We start from the raw sequence: 6,000 nt of genomic DNA on the forward strand, positions 1-6,000 counted from the left end.
GCGACCATGTCGATTCGCCGCCTGGGCGCTTCGGATTTCCGCGGAGTCTGCGAGCGCCGCTCCGGCGCCTTCTCCTCCGAGATATGTTTTGGCGAGAAACGCCTCATCCTCGGCACCTTCGACACCGCAGAGGAGGAGGCCCGCGCGCACGACGCGGCGGCCTGGCGGCTCCTGAGGCCTCGTGGGGAGATGAATTTTCCCGACGTGTCGAGCCAGCGGGCGCAGGATCTAGCGCCTCTCCCGCGGCTTTTCACCGACGAGGATCGCCGTGTCCACCGGAGGCGGCAGCGTCGCCTCGCCATCGCCGAGATGGACATGGAAGCCATGATGGTGTGGCGCGACCGCTTCCGGCAAGACATCGTCGACGAGCGCCGGTTCTACAAGCAAACGAGGACGGAGCGAGCCGCCTATCGGAAGGACAAGCATGCGCGGAAGCAGGCCGCTCAATTGAAACTGAAGCTACGAGAAACGTCGGGTGGTACTTCGAAGACGAGCAGTATGCCGACGCCTACATTCAGACATCGGAGGAGGACATTACCGAGTCAGAGTTGGAAAGCGACGACGAGTAGTTGGTCTTTTTTCTTTTATCTGTATACGCTAGAACTATCTATGTATGTATTCTAGTTCTATCTAAAAAAATGGCCGGCAGCGTCGGCGACGAAGCAGGCGGCGACGGTGTGCTGTTGGATGTGGAGAGGCCAATATGCCACCGACCAGCAGGCCCGGGAAGGAGAGAGTGCGAGTGCGCGCGTGTCCACCTTGTGTCCGCGCCGACACAAATCCGGCTCAAAATGGGCCGGAAATGGGTCGGCACGTGTCCGTTTTGGTCGGCGCGTTGGGCCTGCTTTTGTGTCCACGCCGACCCAAACGGACGGCGGCGGACGAAATGGGTCATCACATTGAAGTTGCTCCAGGCTAGTCATTTCGACCTTGCTTGGGTCGAAAGGCACGGGAGTTTGGTGCCCGATCATTCATTCATCGCACGCTTTTTTTAAAAAAATCCCTCAACCATAATAATGGCCGTGTACTACTGGGAACAGCGCGCGGTGATGGCGAAGAATGGTTAGTCTGGTTTGGTTCGTGTGGCCGGTCCGGCCGGTGCGTTTGTACTGCGCCCGGAAAACTGTGGACAGGAGCTTCGGATCAAGATGAGATCAGGCGCCCTCCGATGGATGTGGACTGTTTGTTTGGCCTTTCCTGCACGCGTCGGGCCAATGCGCTCGCTCGTGCAACCTCGTTCACGTATCTCAGGTCGTGGCTGGCGACAGTGAAGCTTTTGTTGGACCACCGGCGCAACCTCCCTCCGGAGGTGCAACCGCGATCACACAAACAGGGCGTCGCTCTGCAAGATAAATGCGGCCGGGGAGGAAAAGGAGTGGATGTTGGATCGTGGCCGTGGATACGGTTTATTCGCCGGGCAGATAATTCGGGGCGCATCTTTCGCGGCAAGGGAGAAACGGACGTGCTTGTTTTGGCGACAAGAAATATGTGTTGGTGACTTGGGGTAGGTCCAAAGCGGCGTGGCGATGTGGCGGCCGTGGAGCGGGTCGATCGACCGGACGTTGCTCTCGGTTTCCTTCCACGACTCCGGCGCCACCAGGCACCGGGTGGCGTGGACGCGAGCCGTGCCTGGGATGCGGCTTCAGATAAGGGCGCTGCAGTTATCAGATAAGGAGGAGGCCTACGGTGCACGACAGCTACGCGTTTCTTTTTCTTTTCTTCGTTTTTCTTTTGATTTGAGGGGCTTTACTTAGTCTCTAGTAGAGGGACTGTTTTCGCAACTCTTGCCGGCGAGCCCGATCCGGGGGCGAGCGTTGTAGACAAAGTATTGGATCATGTCAAAATACAGAAACTAGATGAACACATAGACATAAAGGGGAGCCTTTTTCCTTTATTATAACAATTATTGAATTGTATGTATAAAAAAGTAATTACTGAATTGTGTACAATTATTGTTCCTCATCTAAATATACAAGGGTCAAGGGATAAGTACCCACTTAACATAAAGTCTGGAACAGGGACGGCTAGGCGGTGCGCCCACGCCATACCTCTAATGGGCCTAGTTTCCCAACACTCCATTTTGGGTACTTAGCCGTATATTCATGTCTCAAAACTCCTAAAACCCCAGTTGAAATATGTACGAAGAAATAGTGCACAGTATGCGTTGTTGTATTGCACGAATTGCCTCGTCAAAAACCTCGTGTGAGAAACATCAAGATAACTGATTCAAGAAAAAAGAAGTACAATTCACTCAACCATCCAGTTGGGTACTCGATCATCGAGATAGAGATTATAACAACGAGTTTGTGAAGTTTCTTTTCCTGAACCTTGCATCTTCCTAGTCTTATCATGCCGATTCCACGCACTTATCTCTCGAAGGATGATGCCCATAATGATTTACTAGTTAACAAATCGGCAAAATTTTCACAAGACTTGAGCTCCGTTCAGAACCTCGCTGGCTTCAAGCTAGCCAGCTTCATGAGAAGCCAGCGCTAGCAAGCTTCACGAGGAAGCCAGAAGCTTTTGGCAGCTTCGGCTGCATGGGTTGGCTGCCAAGGAAGGCAGCCTGAAGCCCATTCGGGTGGGCTGTGAGGTGGCCCAAATCCGTGGGGAAGGCAGGATGGGCTGGAAAGAGAGCTACATGCCAGATTTTGAAGCTCTTGTATTTTTTCTATGTAGTTTTCTGCGATTTTGGTTGTACAAATAGTTAAAGAATCACAAGTGCAAATAGGTGCAGTTTTGGGTTGTCCAAGTGCAAATAGTGAAACGGACATGTATATTTTTGAATTTCATCAAGTTTAGATAAAAGAATCACAAGGTTTGACATATGTCCTACGACAAAAGCTTCATCAAATTTGCATATGTCTGCAAATCAAAAAGGGGGCACATATCTATGCAACACAAGCATGACTTCACCAACATAGGCATAAATATTTGCATATACGCCCCCGTTCTCCCAATGTACCTCATTTTCTGAGGCCCTTCAGGAATAGAAGCTCTTAGATGAGTCCCATCAATTGCACCAATGCAATCTTTCAGATGTGGATAAGCCCTTCTATCTGTCTTAATGATATCATGCACAAGGTGGAAGTTTGGGTCTTGTGGCTTAAGGTAGGAGTGAGATGCCATGTTGACCACACATAGTAGAACCTCATGGAATTTATGATTGGTTGTATCCGCTGAATGTTTGAAGCGGTTTTGAGTTCTTCTATTTGATTCACAACCTCCCAATGTCCACAAGAACATAGTAAGAGACTCGTAAGTGCTAACAAAGCTTGTCTCTTTTAGACCATAATTGCATACCGACAAGTCATGACACTACAAAAAAAAAGACACATCCGTGACATTTTGGGCCGAACGAATTTTTTTCCTGTCATACTTATGACACTTCTATGACGATAATTATGACAAAACCCGGTATCATCATAGATGTGGTGGGGTCCTACTTCTATGACAAAAAGTCATGACAGAAAATGGGATTTTCGTCCTGGGCGGGCCGGAGACGCAGCTGCATGACATTCTTTGGGTCGTCCATGACGGAAAAAACCGTGGTAGAAGCGAGGGCGCGGAAAATATCGGGGAGTCCCCGGTTACGGTGGGTGGTCGGGGGCCGAGCGATGCGCGTTTCTCTCGTACGTACGCGCGTGTGTGCGAGGCGTTGGGCTCTAACTGAACCCGAGTGAGGCGTTGGGCTCTAACTGAACTCGAGCGATTGCACTGCAGGCTACGCGTTACTGAACCCGAGCGATCGATCGATGGCTGTTAACTGAACCCGATCGAGCGATTCCTTCGCTACTGCTGCTAACTGAAGCCGATCGATGCTGCCTCTGGATGAACAGTGAGCGTTGCTGGGGGGGTTGGATGAACAATTCCCGGTCGGGGTGGATGAACAGGACCCCGTGGCGTTGCCTCTGGATGAACAGTGAGCGTTGCTGGGGGGTTTGGACAAACAGTTCCCGGTGGGGTGGATGAACAGGACCCCGATCGTTCGAGCCGGTTGGGGCTGGATGAACAGGACCCCGTGGAGGGCGGGATGAACAGGACCACCCCGTGGAGGGCAGGATGAACAGTAGGCGGTGGAGGGCTGGATGAACAGTAGCCCGTGGAGGGGTGGTTGAACAGGAGCCCGTGGAGAGGGCTGGTTGAACAGTAGCCGGTGGAGTAGCGCGCGGTGGAGGCTGGATGAACAGGAGCCCGTGGATGAATAGTGCAGGTGGAGGCTGGAGGAGGTCGACGGTGGATGAACAGTAGCCCGTGGAGGCTGGAGGGGGTCGACGGTGGAGATGAACAGTATCCCGTGGAGTCCCGTTTTGCAGTACGCCACACCCCTCCCGATGAACAGGACCCTGTTTCGACCGTCGCGCTCCGACACAAGTCCGTTTCCTCCGTTTTGCGGTACGCCACACCCCTCCCGATCAACAGGACCCCCGTTTCGACCGTAGGAGGTCCGTTTCCTCCGTTTTGCGGTACGCCAGACCCCTCCCAATGAACAGGATCCCGTTTCGAACGTGGCCGGTCGAACACAAGGCCGTTTCCTCCGTTCTGCGGTACGCCAGGCCTCGTTTCCATCGGCTGTTCCGTCCAAGCCGTTTGGCTCACACGCGTTCCGTTGCCTCCCGATGAACACGACGCATTCCGTTGCCTCCCCATGAACACGACGACGACGCTGTTTCTCCATTCCGACCCAGCCATGTACACGAGCCATGGCCGTACGTACGCGTGAGTAGGCGTTCGAGACCCCGCCCGTATGTATGTACGTGGACGTATTTACTTTCTTGCACCCTGGCCGCTGTACGTACGTGTACATGCTACGTGCGCGCCTTTACTACGACACGTGCGCGCCTCTACATCGACCAGTATGTACGTACACGTTCGCGACCAGAATAACAACGCTACGTACGCTTCGATCAGGTGGGTCCCGACTGTCAGGCACTTTCTTGCCTGCGAAGATGTAGCTGGTGGGTCCCAGCAGTCAGGGGGGCGAATCGTTTTTTTTCCCGGACGCACTTCCTTGCGTGCGAAGATGTAGCTGGTGGGTCCCAGCAGTCAGGGGGAAATGTTTTTTCATGAAATACGGTGGCCCGTCCGGTGGGTCCCCGCTGTCAGATGGAGGAATAATTATTTTGCGCGCAATAAGGGGGCACTTCCTTGCTGCGGCCATGGACCCAGTTGTCAGCCTCTCCACGTACAGTCCACGTCCAATGGAAGCCGTTCCTTGACCACGTTGACGACGCCGCGCCGAGAGCACCAGGGCGGTGGACGACGGCGAGGCCTAGGAAGGGGACGACGCGGAGCCGGGGAAGACGTGCCAGTGGATGCCCACGCGTAGAGGAGTACGAGGGTTCATTAGTTCGCTGCGGTGTGAGGCTGTCGTCGCCGCAGAATAACAGGGGGTGTGGGTGAGTAGAGGGATGGCTTGGCCAGCGGTGAGAGTAGTAGGGGGCGGTGAGGCCTCCGCCGCATCACAGCCGGCCACGGGAGGCAGGAGCACGAGGCACGACCGGCGCTGGTTTGGGCGGCTGGAGCAAGAAGACCAGAGGTTGAAGAAGCACTACGGCCGTTGGATGGACATCGTATGGTCACTGGAGCTAGAATCCTGCATATTGACTAAGTTGACAAAGCCCTCCGTCCCCGTCAACTTAGTAGGCCCACAAGTCAGCCTGCCACTATACTGGGTCCCAGCTAACAGGGGGAGTATTCATTTTTTTGTGCGTAATAAGGAGGCACTTCCTTGCGTGCGAAGATATAGCTAGTGGGTCCGAGCTGTCAGCGGCGGTAACATTTTTTTCGCGAAATACAGAGGCCCTTTCGGTGGGTCCCTGATGTCAGGTGAAGGAATCATTATTTTGCGCGTAATAAGGAGGCATTTCCTTGCGTGCAGCCGTGGACCCAGCTGTCAGCCTCTCCACGTACAGTCCACTTCAAATGCATGTCGGTCGTTGACCACGTTGAGCAGGCCGCGCCGAGAGCACCAGGGCGGTGGACGACGGCGAGGCCTTG

The sequence above is a fragment of the Triticum aestivum genome, chromosome 1D (genome assembly GCF_018294505.1).
Source record: "Triticum aestivum cultivar Chinese Spring chromosome 1D, IWGSC CS RefSeq v2.1, whole genome shotgun sequence".
In the NCBI taxonomy this organism is placed as follows: Eukaryota; Viridiplantae; Streptophyta; class Magnoliopsida; order Poales; family Poaceae; genus Triticum; species Triticum aestivum.